A 15,103-nucleotide genomic window follows, 5' to 3' on the forward strand; every position below is an offset into this window, starting at 1 on the left:
CTCTCCCACCTCAGAGGCACAGCACTGACTCCTGGCTGCAGCACCAAGTGCCTTTCATTCACACGGCTCAGAATAAAAGGGAGAAAAAGTAGGAAGGAAGGAAGGAAGGAAGAAAGAAAGAAAGAAAGAAGATAAAGTAAGATAAAATAGAATAGTTATTAAAATAAAAAATAAATATTAAGAAAAAAATATTTTTAAGTCGAAACAAAACAAACAAACAAACAAAAACGGACGGACAGAACCCTAGGACAAATGGTGAAAGCAAAGCTATACAGACAAAATCTCACAGAGAAGCATACACATACACACGCACAAAAAGTGGAAAAGGGGAAAAAATCATAAATCTTCCTCCCAAAGTCAACCTCCTCAATTTGGGATGATTCGCTGCCTATTCATGTATTCCACAGACGCAGGTACATCAAGTTGATTGTGGAGATTTAATCCGCTGTTTCTGAGGCTGCTGGGAGAGATTTCCCTTTCTCTTCTTTGTTCGCACAGCTCCCAGGGGCTCAGCTTTGGATTTGGCCCCGCCTCTGCGTGTAGGTCACCGGAGGGCGTCTGTTTTTCGCTCAGACAGGACGGGGTTAAAGGAGCCGCTGATTCGGGGGCTCTGGCTCGCTCAGGCCGGGGGGAGGGAGGGGCACGGAGTGCCGTGCGAGTCTGCACGGCAGAGGCCGGCATGACGTTGCAGCAGCCTGAGGCGCGCCCTGCATTCTCCTGGGTAAGTTGTCCCTGGATCCCGGGACCCTGGCAGTGGCGGGCTGCACAGGCTCCCCGGAAGTGGGGTGTGGATAGTAACCTGTGCTCCCACACAGGCTTCTTGGTGGCGGCAGCAGCAGCCTTAGCGTCTCACGCCCATCTCTGGGGTCCGCGCTGTTAGCTGCGGCTCACGCCCGTCTCTAGAGCTCCCGTAAGCGGCGCTCTTAATCCCCTCTCCTAGCGCACCAGGAAACAAAGAAGCAAGAAAAAGTGTCTTGCCTCATCGGCAGCTCCAGACTTTTCCCCGGACCCCCTCCCGGCTAGCCGTGGTGCAGTAACCCCTTCAGGCTGTGTTCACGCCGCCAGTCCTGTTCACCTGTTTGAGACTCTGAAACCAGTGTTAACGATTTGCCAGGCACTGACTAGCACCTCTGACTAGCAAGTTAGCACCAGGGGGGAGGAGTGGAGTGTGGGAGTTACTTGTAATAATTACTATTGAATCTATCATTTGGTTGAGTTCCAGAGTGGAGTCACAATCAACTGTGCAAGCAAAGTCATTCCAAAATCCTCATGACTTTACTTACATTTTTCTAACCCAATGACAAGGACTGTAGTCCCCAGCTCCTGTGCTCTGTCTTCAGAGACCTTGGGAAAACTCCTAACTACCTTCCTAATTCTATTCTCTTTCCCCTTCCTTCTATCAGACTTTTATGAGGTATATTGACACACTTTCCCAATAAAGTCTACCTTGCTTCTCCCATCTAATTCACTCCTCTTTGCCCATTATAGAATAATTTTCTTTGCCCAAGAAAATCATTTTGTCTGCGCAGATTCTTTCTTTGGAGGGCTGGAGCCAGGAGCAGGGGAGGAAGTGAAAATTCACTGGCAGAACTAGAGTCCACTGGAGTGTGCAGGGGGTTTGTGTACAGCCTGGGAACATTCACATCCCACTGCATTACAAAATGCAAACTTGACATGTGACAGGGAAATCTGCCCAAAGTCAGCTGCTGCATGCTGTGGCAGGCAGTTGGCAGCCAATCCAATATCCATTCCTTCACCCCTTTTCCTTGCAAATGCAGCCCTGATTTGATTTAACAAAGACACCAGATTCAGATGATGAAACGTGATTAGTCTAAACCAGTCGTGATCGCCTACTCCCTTTCACAGGCTAATTGATTTACCAATCTTGCTTGCAATTGGTGGTAGCCACCGGATCTGGTTTGGCCAAGGACGCTATGGTAGGCAGAAAAACGACCTCAGAAAGATGCCCTCATCCTTATCCTTGGAAACTGAGACTATGTTACACAGTAAAGGGGACTTAAGGTTGTAGAGGGAATTAAGTTTGCTAATCAGTTGACCTTTACATAGGGAGAATATCCTGGATTATCCAGGTGGGCCCATTATAACCACAAGTGTCCTTTAACATGGAAGGAGGAAGCAGAAGAGTCAGTGTCAGTGTGATGCAGCATGAGAAAGGCTCAGCCAGGCATTGCTGGATTTGGAGATGGAAGGGGGCCATGAGCCAAGGAATGTGGGCAGCTTTTAGAAGCTGGAAAATTCAAGCTTCTCCCCTAGAGCCTGCAGAAGGAATGCAGTCCTGCTGACACCTTGATTTTAGCCCAGTGAAACCCATTTCAAACTTCTGGTCTCCAGAACTGGAAGATAAATAAATATATGTTGTTTTAAGCCACTAAATTTGTGGTAATTTATTACAGCAGTGTTACGAAACTAATACAGACACATAAGAGAAACTCTGCTGGGGGGTTACTGCAGAAACTTTTGCTTTTCTGATTAAAAAACCAAAAAACATGGCTGATTCCACCCTTTCCTCTACTCTTTCTGCCTTGAAAATAGACATGATAGCAAGGGCTGTGGCAGCCCTCTTGTGACTATTAGGTCACAGCAAGAGAATGAAAAGCCACGTGTCAATGGTAGCTGAGAGATAAGAAAAAACAAACCTGGTTTGTTGATTACATTGTTGAATTACCAAAATAATCCAAGAACATAACTCTTTGTTATGTGAGAATGATATATCATTTAAGCCCTGTTAGTTGGGTCTTCTGTTACTTACACTGTCCATCAAAATTTTTATTGTAGCAGAAAATGGGCATGAATCAAAAAGAAAAAAGGAAATACCATTTCCTGAGCACCTACTGTCTGTTAAGCATTATAGAAAGCACTTATTTGATCTCATGTGACTTAAGTGGAGGGGAGACAAGGGGGTGGGGGATATGGAGCCCATTCCCAGCCCCAAGGCTTTAGGAAAAGCTAATCAGGCCCCAGATCTCAGCCCCTCCTTGGACAGCCTGATCCCTACCTTTGGAGTTTGGAGAGGAAGTGAGGGCTTCCAGCAACTCTCACACCTGAGGAAGCAGCCAGACTTCCCCGGGCAGGTGCTGAAATGTGGACTCCTGCCACCTGACCTCAGCTTGAGCTGTAGACTGATTTCTGAGGGACTCCCTGAACCCCATGAAAATTTAGAGGAGTGGAGCTAGCATGTCTCCCTGACCTTCTCCAAAGCCTGGGGAGCAGGGAGGGAGAGTCTTGCTCCCTCCAGGCTGGGCAGAGAGCTGCGGTTCAGGACAGGGTTATGATGATGGTGACATAGGGCTGCAGCTCCTAAGGCTGCTTCCTCAGATGTCGAGGGGAGCCCGTTCACACCTGTGTCGCTTCCTGGAGGGGGCAGGCAGCTGCCCATAGTGAGACTGCCCCAGAATTAATGCCGGCCGCCAGCGCCCTTGATGATAACAGAGCAGTCACTCTCCCTGGAGCCCCTGGCAGCTGTGGGTCACAGCAAAGTAAGTAAATAGAGCCCCAGTGCCCCTTCCTGCCAGGCGGGGTGGGAGCGGGACAGAGATCAGACAACAAACCCGACATCCATTTATTTAATGCTGTGCTGCTGTGATTTATAAGAAATGTGTATTTGTTGTTCGTCCCCATTTCTGGCACAAAACTCCTAAGACCCTTGGAATTTCCTGTGAAGAGAGAGGTATGGGGTGACTTTGAACCCACACCTGTGGATGGCACTGGTTGCCAGAACTAATCATTTTCAGTCCTATCCCCCTGACTCGGGGGAAGGGAGAGGGGCTGGAGGCTGAATCAGTCGACCTTGGCCAATGATTTCATCAATCATGCCTATGTAATGAAGCCTCCAAAGAAACCCAAAAGGATGGGGTTTGGGGAGCTCCCTGCTTAGTGAACACATGGAGATGCAGGGAGACTGTCCAGCTTGGAGGGCATGGAAGTTCTGTACCCGCCCCCATACCCTGCCCTATGCATCGCTTCCGTCTGACTGTTCCTGAGTTGTATCCTTTTATAACAAACAGGTTATATAGTGAGTAAAATCTTCTCTGAGTTCTGTGAGCTGCTCTAGCAAATTAATTGAACCCAAAGAGGGGGTCATTGAAACCTGCAATCTATAGCCAGTCAGTCAGAAACACGGGTGACAACCTGGACTTGTGAAGTGGCGTCTGAAGTGTGTGTGTGGTGAGATGGAGGGGACAGTCTTATAGGACCGAGCCCTTAACCTGTGGAATCTGACGCTATCACTGGGTAGACGGTGTCAGAATTGAATTTGACCGTAGGACGCCCAGCTGGTGCGGGAGACTTGCTTGGATGTGTGGGAACACCCCCTCCCCCCACCAACACACACATTGAAAATTGGTGGCTAGAATCTTTAGTTGGTGATCAGAAGTGGGATCAGAGTCAGACCACTTTAAATGCTCTTGTTGAGGGCCTGCTGTGTGCCAAGTATTGAATTACAAAGAAGGATGAAAAAAGTCCTGGCCTTGAGACCCACACAACCTTGTGGAGAAATCGTGGATGAGAACGACTCCAGCTGGGGAGAAGGTGCACAGTGCCACGAGGGAGGCACAAAGATCATAAGATGGCTTCAACTGAGAGGCCCTGGAGGGCTTCCTGGAGGAGGTGCTATGAAGAGGAGGCCACAGGAAAGCCACTCCAGGTGGAAAGGATTGGCATAAGGAGAGGAAACATGAAGTGTGGGAACAGAAGTGCAGCCTGACTGAGGCACAAGGCCCAGGTAGGGTGGTAGCTGATTGTTAGGCTGAGGAGATGGCTTGGAGCCGGATGAGTGTCTGGAACGCTGTGTGACAAGCCATGGAGGGCCGTTAATAGGGAAATAACCTGAGTGTGTTTGGGGGAATTGAACCTGGCTGAAGGAATTAAAGAGGGAGAGAGATCTGAGAGCCATTCCACAAGATAGGAACCCCTAGCAATATTCCAGGCAGGTAAGGAGAGTGCAAACGACAGTAGGGCAAAGGGCAGGGCGGAAGATGAGGGCCGATGCCAGCCCTAAGGTGCCCACCCTGCCCATCAGATTCTCTGGTCCCAAGTACAACCGAAAGAGCTCATTTTGCTGCACAGAAAAGCATACCTTTATTCATCACCAAGCAGCGCTTTCTTTGATAAAGCAATCCGAAGTTTAAAGTTCTGGAAAGTTAAAGCTACATAAAATATAAACGAAAGAATTGTGTCATTTAAAAAATAGCTAATTTTGTTTTAAACAAACCTAGAATGATCTTCACTAGGATTGAGCATTGAATGCGGGGGCAGGGGAGACATAGGGTCGTGTTCCCCCACCCCTCTCTGCTTCAAGCCCGGGGGTTCCTGAGCCCTCTCTTCAGAGAGAGACACCCCACACCAAGCTGGGGAGGTGTCCTTACCCCTGCCCACGTGGGCATGGGCTCAGCTCTGACACAACCCCCCTCACAGGGCCATCAGTGGAAACACATCCTCTGATGAGGGGGCAGTGCTCTAGGGACCCTGGGCAGCACTGGGTTGGTGTCATCACCTCTGAGACACCTCCAGCAGGTGCTGTGGTGCATTCACACAGCCTTTGTGCCCTTGGAGTGTGAAGCTGAGCTTCTGCAGGCATCTCTTGTTGAGCTGAATGTCCCAGGGTTACCCAGCCCAAGCTCACACTGCTTGCCACACAACAGGCCAATAAATCGAGAGACGAGCTGTTGGCTCCTCAGAATAGCAACTTACTTGGAAAGCCAGCAGACTGAGAAGCTGGTGGACTAGTGTCCCAAAGAACCATCTTCCCCAAGTTAGAATTCAGGCTTCTTTTATACTAAAAGGGGAAAGGGGAAAGTCCTGGTTTTGGCCAGACTCGGAGGGGATGTGTTAATTTCTTCCTTCCTGCAGCCATTCACAGGTGAGCCTGGTCAGGATGTTTCTCTGTGAGCTAAACAAAGGTATTTTAACTTAATGCTCATTACCTGGGAGGCAGGGTTCCCAGAGATGAGCCATTATGTATAATTTAAGCTTATAGGCAACATCCCTTGTAATTAACTTGTACTAGAGTACAAAGTTTCTTCCCTATTACACTCCCATTTAAAATGTACAACTAAATGGTTTTTAGTATATTCACAGATTTGCACAACCACTACCTCAATCAGCTTTAGAACATTTCATCACCCAGATTGAAACTCTGTACCCATTCCTCCCTCCCTCCAACTATAGGCAACCAATCTACTTTCTGTCTCTGTAGATCTATTCTGAACATTTCATATAAATGAAATGGCACAACATCTGGACTTTTGTGACTGGCTTCTTTCAGGTAACAATGTTCTCAAGGTGCATCCACGTTGTAGCACGTGTTGGTACCCCAGGCCCCTCTGTGCCTAATGATAGTCCACTGTGCGGACTCATCACATCTTCTTTATCCACTCACCTGTTGATGGACACTTGGGTTGCTTCCACTTTTCAGCAATTGCGAACAGTGCTGCCGTGAACATTTGTGTACAAGTTTTTTAAGCAAAGATGTAAAGGAGATGAAGGAATTAACCTCACACAACCGCGTAAAGGCCCTAAGTCGGGAGCCTGCGTGGTGTGTGTGAGGAAAAGCGAGGAGGCCTCTGTGAGGAAGAGACGGAGGGAGACGAGGGCGGAGAGAAATGCGTGGTGAGTCACGCGAGGCGTTGGGAGCCATTGTAAGGGCTTGAGTAACGTGAGGACCATTGGATGGTGTTGAACAGGGAAACACATGAGCTGACGTCTGACCCTCTGTTTTAGGTCAGCGTGTTCTCTGAGGTCATAGGGAGGATGAGAAGACGTGGGATAGGGCTTCCCTGGTGGCGCAGTGGTTGAGAGTCCGCCTGCCAATGCCGGGGACGCGGGTTCGTGCCCCGGTCCGGGAAGATCCCACATGCCGTGGAGCGGCTGGGCCCGTGAGCCACGGCCGCTGAGCCTACGCGTCCGGAGCCTGTGCTCCGCAACGGGAGAGGCCACAGCAGTGAGAGGCCCGCGTACCGCAAAAAAAAAAGAAGACGCGGGATAGGGTGGAAGAGAGAGGGGAGGAAAGTGTGGAAAGCCTCTAAGGAGCCAGGAACACCCAGTGAGCAGAGGGGACAGGCCATGACACCCCAGGCCCAGGAGGTGCAGCCTGGTTGATGGTGGGAGGAGCTCAAGGCAAGACTGGGCAGGACTGAGTGGGCCAGGCTTCCACACTCCTGTCGTCTCCCGATGAACGCTGATGCATCTTTATCCAGAGAGTTCCTCTGAGAAGCACGTCCTCTGACATCCTGAGGAGGGCAGGTGACGGGAGGTGGGCAGCTACTGTCACTTGATCAGGATTCCCACACCCTGTGACATCTGCTCTCCCTCCCCCAGCTGCCACCCCCATCCTCAGCTCTCAGTAACTTGGCTTTCACCCCAGGGACTCTACGGAAGTTCTTTTGATCACCAGAGCTCTTTGAAACGGCCCAAACGTTTCCTCTTTCAGTCCACCCTGTAGAGCTTTTCTCCCAAAGGATGCAAGTACTCAGGCACCAACAGCATGGATCTCGACCAGGGGCAGGTTGGAAATGCAGAATTCCAGGCCCAGCCCCACGGAAGCAATCTGCCCCTTAGCAAGATGCCTGGGTTTAGGGCTTCCCTGGTGGCGCAGTGGATGAGAGTCCGCCTGCCGATGGAGGGGACACGGGTTCGTGCCCCGGTCCGGGAAGATCCCACATGCCGCGGAGCGGCTGGGCCCGTGAGCCATGGCCGCTGAGCCTGCGCGTCCGGAGCCTGTGCTCCGCAACAGGAGAGAGGCCACTACAGCTAGAGGCCTGCGTACCGCAAAAAAAGAAAAAAAAAAAAGATGCCTGGGTTTGAAAAAGACAGTTTTATCTGCCCATGTTGAGGGGGACAGCTCTCTCCTCCACTTTGCCAAATTAAGAAGTGAGTTCCAGGACTTTGTCCCCCAGGGCTCAGTGACTGTCGAGCAATGGGCACAGTTAAAGTCAAAACCCTGGGTTCTCCCTCTCTGGTCAGCTTTTGCATCCCGAAGCTGCAGAGAGTAGAGCCTGGGTCTCTCTGTGCCTAAATGATTCTGTAGGATAAGTGCTGCCGTCCAAGGGAGAGAAATTGAAGCCTAGAGCATCCAGTGCTGGTGCTGTTGCTGGATACTCAGCGGACACTGAATCAGGGCACTGTGCCTTTAAGAAAGATGAAAGCACATCTCGGGGGTGGAGCCTGGCCCAATTATCCAGGTCCTGGGAAGTTGTTAGGGCCTGCCTTTGCTGAGACCAGGCCTTGGCGGTTCTGGTTTGCAGTTCTGGCAGCCCCGGCCCTGCGTCCCTACTTCCCTGCTGCCACACGACTGAGCTTTGGCACCGGTGAGCATCCCTCCCACCCGCCCACCCACGAGCTCTCTGTGCCGCCGTCTTTCCAAGCCTCGTGTTGACAGCTATCATTTTCAAACTCCTCTTCAGGCCTTTCTTCTTCCTTTCAAGTTCAGGCTCTTCCGTGGTTAAAATCATCTTCTCTACATTTTCCCTTTCCTACCTCTCAGCCTGTGCTGGGGGCGGGGAGCAGGCAAAAGTAAGGAAGAAGGCTGATTTTTTAGGCTGAACTTCAGAGGGTGAAGGTGAGGCCACCCAGTCTGCTGGCTGAGCAGGTGTTTTGAAGTGTGTGTGTGTGTGTGTGTGTGTGTGTGTGTGTGTCTCCTCTGAGCTGGAATCAGTGACTCTGGAGAGAGGCTCCAGGTGTCCCATGCCTCCAGCCCTTACCTGGTATTCCAGGTACACACAGTAGGTACTCAACAATAATGGGCAAAGATTAAGAAATGCAGAGTAATGGCAGGAGAACTGGTCTGGGAAATTAAGACACTTGGATTCTATCTCCAGTTCCACCTGTAGCTTTTTCAAAGCTCCTTGACCTCCCCAGGCATGCACTTTCTATAAAAGAGGCCAATAATTCCATCCTCACCTCCTCTGGCTACTGTGAGACCAATTAGATGACTGAGAAGATATTTTCTTCCAAGGACCAGAGAACAGAACCAGGTGGGTGGAAGTCACGAGGGGGCAGATTTTAGGTCAAAATCAAGAAGAAATTTCCATTAACCGAAGTCCCTTCTATAGGCCACGTAATCAAGCAGAGAGCCTTCTGTTCTGGGAACCACTCAAGACAGACAGGTGGACCAGCTGACTGAAGTCCTGCATGAGGGGGGCTGAACCCTGGGCTGTAAGGTCCCTTTGAAATGCGAGCGGCTACATTTTGGTGGATATCAAAGGACTTTGGGAAGAATCTACGTGAGGCTGTAAGTACGTTGGCTGTTCTGCGCATTTCCCAGAAGCCAGGCCAGGTTCAGGGACGGGAAATGGGCCCCAAAAGCCAGGGGAGAGCCGACTGACCAGCTGGGCTCTGGTGTCACAGAGTGACCTTGCCATTGCGGGCAGCACCGGGACTCCAGAGCTTCTGCATCTGGCAGGTGCACCGACAGAGAGCACAGGCACTTTCTGCTCAGGTCCCCGCAGTGGGCGGACTCTAGTGGGAACCGGCTCTCAGGACCCCTAGAGCCCAGGATCCTCTGGCGGGGCCGCACGCTCCCAAGGGAGGAGGCCAATGGTGAGACTGGCCCCTCAAGGAGATGCGAGCGCTCAGACAGGGAGGCCAGGTGTCCTCCACGGTGAAATCAGACCCTGCAAATCTGTTACAAGCGGGGCCTCCCCGGGAGACAAGCCTACCCTTCTTTCCTGGTGGTTCTTAGCTATAAAGTCTGATCAAAGGAAAAGTTATCTTTCACATCTTTCAAAGCCTACCCCTCGGCTCCAAGACTGAGAATCAGACCCTCTCCTTCCACTCCCTAAAGGTCCTTTTGGGAGGATTCTCTCCCATTCCACAAGAATTGACTCAGGGTGGCTGGACAGACAGCTCCTGCCATCAGCGCCCCTGCAGGAGCCTGGTCCTCTCCTCCCCAGCGTACACTTCTCCCCAGGGTACACTTCTCCCCACCGTACGCACCCTCCGGTCTCTGCTGCCCACCCTCCATGGAAGGGAGATTTTCTTCTGTAACTTGGGGAGGGTAAAATATTTTTGGTAGGGGAAAGGCCAGAGGAGATAAAGGGGTTATTTGACATCCCTCCTTTTGGCTGGTCCTGTGTGAGCTGTTGTATCGCCCAATTTGGCAGTGGGGGTTAGGTAGGGAGGACAAAGTTGGAGCTGAAGGAGACCGTTGAGGAAACCTTGCACACAAGTACAGCTGCTCTGGGGCTCAAGAGAAGATGTGCAGCTGGGGGTCAGAGGGCCCTCCCCTACTCCCCTGCTTGAAGCCCAGCGCGCTCTGGCGCCCCGGGGACTAGACGTGTTGGGAACATCTGAGACAGCCCCAGGTGTTGATGTGCCCATGGTGGATGCCAGCCACTGGTGGGGACTGAGCAGGGGAGGAAGCAGAGATGCCAGGCAGCACAGAGAGAAATTTGGACCCCTTGGGTGGTAAGAGAGGAGAGAGAAAAAGTGCTGCTCTGAGAAGAAGCTTTGCGGTTAAGGAAGGAGAGTAACCAGAGTGCAACACATGTTTGGTTAACTGTGTTTACGTAGGAGAGACAGAAATGTGATTATAGACTGAAGAGGAGAAGCTCACAGAAAGGCCGAAGTTGAATCATTAGGAGAAAGATAATTAATGGATCAAAGACACAGTGAGGGCGGGGAAGGGATCTTGAAGGCAGAAGGGATTTTCCTTAAACAGGACAAGGGAGGAGGAAGGCGGGAAGGAGGTAGAGACCCAGCGGGTAGCCTTCACCCCACCCCTGAAATGGAAGGGGAAGGTCCCTCACAGCACCCTCTGCAGGCGAGGGGCTCGAGGAAGCGGAAGGTCTGAAGTGGCTGCAGTGGGGCTGGGGAGGTGCTGCACAGGACCTGGGGGCCTCAGGGCTTGAAGATGTGCCGAAGCCACCACAGCCAGCTGTGAGCCTCGGCTGGGAGCCCCTAGAGGGGACAACTAGGGAAATGGCCCGAGAGTCACCAGGAGGGACTGCTGGGTGTAGACATTCCCCGCCCCGCCCCCCACCCATGGGGGGCTGGCCTGAAAACCCCAGGGGCCCACTTCTGGCTCTGTTCCCATGATGCCATAATGATGGGATATTGGGCGAACCTTGTAGACTCTTGGGGTTTCCTCTGTCTGGTTGGTGGAGCCAGTGGAAACTCATCGCCTGGCTTAGGAGTTGATGAGGGAGGGGAAAGCTGGCTAAAGACCCACTGTAGCTCTTGGGAAGAGCAGAGTCCGTTATTAATGGCACCACCCGCTGCCCCGGAGAGTAGATGTTGAAGGCGCAGCAAATCTCGCAAGGCCCATCGAATTATTTCCCTGGGATGCAGCGTCCAGTGGCAAATGATGAAGGATTGGTGCTCGGGATATCGGGAGCCCAGCCTGACTGCCTCAGAAAACTGGGGGACTTCGCTTAGGTCATTGGCCTCCGTTTCCTCGTCTCCTTGGGGGTGTATTTGTGGTTACATCATCGGGTGAGGGAGCAACTTCATAGGAGTTGAGTCTTAGCAAATGTGAGAGCAGAAAGAGAGTCAAGAGTCAGTCAGGTTCGCATCTCTTCTCCCCCCCCACCCCCCCCGAATCAGCACAGACATCCCACAGATTTAGGAACAGGATCTGCGTGAACTGGTCCATCCAGGGCCCAAGGGCCCTCTGTCCCCCACCCCACCCCCACTCCCCAACCCTGCTGCCCTCATCCGACACAGGCAGCAGAGGTGGGGAGTCTGTCCACCCCTTGTCACGTGCTGTAATCGCTGCACCAGCTTCTTTGCTGCTGATCCCGCCCTGGCTCTGCAGCCGGCTCCGTGACCAGCACAGCTCGGGCTGCGCTCGCCAATTTGGTGTCTGAACCCAGAACACCACCAGAGCAGCCCCAGCTCCCTGGCGGCAGGTGGCTTGTTTTCTGCCCCTACGGGGATCTGAGATTGATTTAGCCGGTTTCCGTGGCAGCGCTGGTTGCAGTTGCAGCATCTGCTTCCCCACGAGGCTGGGTGAGTCACGGCCGCCCACGCTAACCCGTGGCACAGCACAATCCTGCCGGGAGCACGGATAAATCAGCAGGAGGTTGCCCGAGTGCTTTGCAGTGCCTGGTGGCTTCCTGCCCTGGGTCTCAGGCCCAGTACAAATAGTGCACTGGGCGTAGGGCCATGGACTGGGCTTACCCACCCAGAAAACTGGCAGTCTCTGCCCACGAGAGCTGTTAAATCAGCTTTGACTGAATTCAGAGTGGTTTTATCTTGGCTCCAGTAGCTGGAAGGCCTTATGGGAGAGAAATGCAGGTTTTCAGACTCCAAATCCAGTGCTCTTTTTCACTACCCAACGATCAGCTCTCAAACTTGTCTTTCTCTGGCTACCTCAGCACCCAGGTTCCTTCTGGCTCTCATCCCAGGACCTTCCTTTGTGATACCCATCAGCCCTCCCCTCTGGACAACAGTCCTCAAATTGGATTCTTTCCCAGGCCTTCTCCTCCCTGAAACTTATCTTTTCTTCATCCTTTCCTCTCTACTGAACTGGGTAATCTGGAAGAAAAAAAAAAAAAAAGAGTTCCTTCTGTATCTTTAAGGCTAATAGCAGGTTATAGGGCTAATCTCAAAGGTATTGCTTTTATCCTTGACTTTGAGAGGCAGAACATCCACCTAAGACAATGGTTTCTCAAAATATATTCCCTGGACCAGCATCAGCATCACTGGGGAGCTGGTTAGAAATGCAAATTCCCAGGACCCACCCCAGAGCACTGCATCACAAACTCTGGGAATGAGGGTTGACAGTCTGTGTTTGAACAAGCGCTCCAGGTGATTCGAATACACTCCAGAGTTTGAGAACCCCTGGTCTAAGGAAGTGGGTCTGTGGCAGTGGGGATGGAGTGTTTTGGTCCTTACCTCTGGCTATGGTCACGGCACAGCTGCAAGTGTCTCTGTTTTGTGTGAGCCACACTGGGGGGCTTGGATAGGCAAAGACCCCAACTGCTCCAATTCTGGGAGCCTGGAGTTTTCCTCAATTACGTCCTTCCTCCAGATTGTTTGCATCAATGGAAAGAAACTGGTGTGCTTTTTTCTATGTGGAAAAGTCAGCATTACCTTACCTACCACAGAGAGGGCCTTGGGGGTAAAAGGAAACCCACCTATTGGAAATAAACAATCCAGCCATTGTGTCGGGGGCCTAGGGCCCACAGAGCACACTTTCTAAGAGCTGAGGAATTCCAGCAGAGGGAAAAGGCACTGATAATACTTATTAATCAATGTCCATTCCTCTTCCACCTCTCAGTTCTTTTTTTTTTTTTTTTAATATTTACTGATCACCTCTGTGCTTGGTCCAATAAACGGCCCCATGACCCAACTCACAGGAAAGTGAGAGCATCAGTCAGAATAGATCAGTCTATGCCAGGGTATCAAACAACCCCACTGTCTCAGTGGCTTAACGTAACAGGCTTATTTTATAAATGCTTCTTAGCCAATGAGGGACTGCTCTGCTCTGCTCCACAGAATCTCTCAGGGGCTCAGGGTGATAGAATCCATCATCTTATAGCTGCCTTGGTCACCGCAGCAGGAAAAGAAACAGCTGGAGGGGGTCAGGCACCGCCCACCCACCCCGCCTCGCCAGCCCAGAAAGTGAATCCTGGCACTTCTGCTGGCATTACACTGGGCAGATTCAGTCACAGGGGCCAGGACGTGTGTGCAGAAAGACAAATGGATACAGTCAAACATTAAAAGCCGTCACCACACTGGGGAAGACCCCTCATTTAATCCTCTTTTGCTCTCTAACAAACCTTTACAGCATCAGGCATCAGGCCAGACCCTGGGAATGTGGTGACACCAGGGCTGCTGCCCTGCACAACCTGAGGGACATCACTCCCACTGTGTTCCGTACGAATCTGCCCCCTGGAGTTGTGCGATGCAGGAGCTCTGCCTCTGTTTTTCTGGGTCTGTTCTATTTTATCATGAATATCCATTTTCCCCAGCAGAAGAAACACTCTCAAAGGGCAGGGATGGTACCTGAGCAGCTCAGCGCTATCATCTTAGAGTTTAGCACGGTGCCTGGTGGACTTAGTCAATGCTGGTTAAGTGCGTGCTTGCAAATGAATAATTCTTGACTGCGTTTCCCACCAATCCCGGCCTTCAGGGAGCTTATAATCGGCCGAGTCAAGAGCTATACAAACAATTAACTGAAATATCAAAACAAAATCTCATGCCAGAGAGAGCAAAATACACCTCACATAAAAATCTGGGCTACGTGGCTTGGAGCACAGAAAAGCAAGGGGTCACTTTGACCCAGGTGGGCTCAAGGAAGCTATCCTTGTTCTGTCGGTGAAGCACTCAGGTCCAAAGAGGTTGATGGCCCTGTCTGACACGGGGTGAGCTGTAAAGCAGTGGAAGGACCCTGTTGTATCTCTTGGTCTGGTGTTATTTTCTTCTCCCCACACTATTAACTAACAAATCGCTATATTTGCAGAGCAGTTCAGTTTTCTGACAGCTTTCCTGTGCAGCTAAGACCTAAAATACCCCCAGGCGCCCAGCCTGAGAATTTGGTTAGCTTTTGGTGCTGCGTTCACTTCCCGTAGGGGATGTGGGATGTGTCTTTTGTTGTGAGGCTGGAACGTCTAGTTCTCCCTGCCTGGTTCTACCTCACAGCACTTCCCCCCCCCCCCCCCCCCGCCTGCCCCACTCCCCAGCTGCCCAGGACAGCCTCGCAGAGCAGGTAGCATTTCCAAAAGGCATCTGCAGAGAGGATGCCTACCTTCCCCCGCAGGCAGGAACGCGACCCATTATTTTGAGCTCGCAAGGGAACACAATGACATAAGCTTCCCATCTGGCTCCCCAAACACTTTTGAAATGATTCCATCTCAAGTCCATTAATTTTATGGGGACTCTAAAGACAGGGCATAGTTAGCATTTATCATCTGGAATCTCCATCATTCAGGCTTTGTCACTCTGTGTCCTTTTCTCTCTCACCTGCCTTCCTTCCCCTCCTGCAAACCTCTCCCTGACTCGGGCCCAGCTAGGGCTCCATTCAGTCTAACAAACATTTCTTGAGTGCCAACTCTGTACAAGGCCCATGCTGGGTGTTGGAGATTCAAGGACGAGTAGGACAAAGTCAGAACCTCAGGGAGCTTTGCTGTCAGTGGGTTTGGCC

The 15,103-nt window shown here is 51.4% G+C and overlaps 1 protein-coding gene across 2 annotated transcripts in view; it reads left to right on the plus strand.

Annotated features, from left to right (window-relative positions):
* The first annotated feature begins 8,217 nt into the window (after positions 1-8,217).
* The window catches only part of SIPA1L1 (signal induced proliferation associated 1 like 1), a 499,569-nt gene continuing 492,683 nt past the window's right edge, over positions 8,218-15,103 (plus strand). Inside the window, exons 1-2 of one of the 2 annotated variants that reach the window (XM_022570222.2) lie at positions 8,219-8,324; positions 9,069-9,247. The gene's annotated coding sequence lies outside the window, so the exon portion shown is untranslated. Of the gene's footprint in view, positions 8,325-9,068; positions 9,248-15,103 lie in introns of both variants that reach the window. The other variant, XM_022570226.2, reaches the window with a different exon arrangement.

This window comes from Delphinapterus leucas, chromosome 2 (genome assembly GCF_059928025.1).
Source record: "Delphinapterus leucas isolate spDelLeu-1000000601 "Yukka" chromosome 2, BTC_Dleu_Yukka2, whole genome shotgun sequence".
In the NCBI taxonomy this organism is placed as follows: Eukaryota; Metazoa; Chordata; class Mammalia; order Artiodactyla; family Monodontidae; genus Delphinapterus; species Delphinapterus leucas.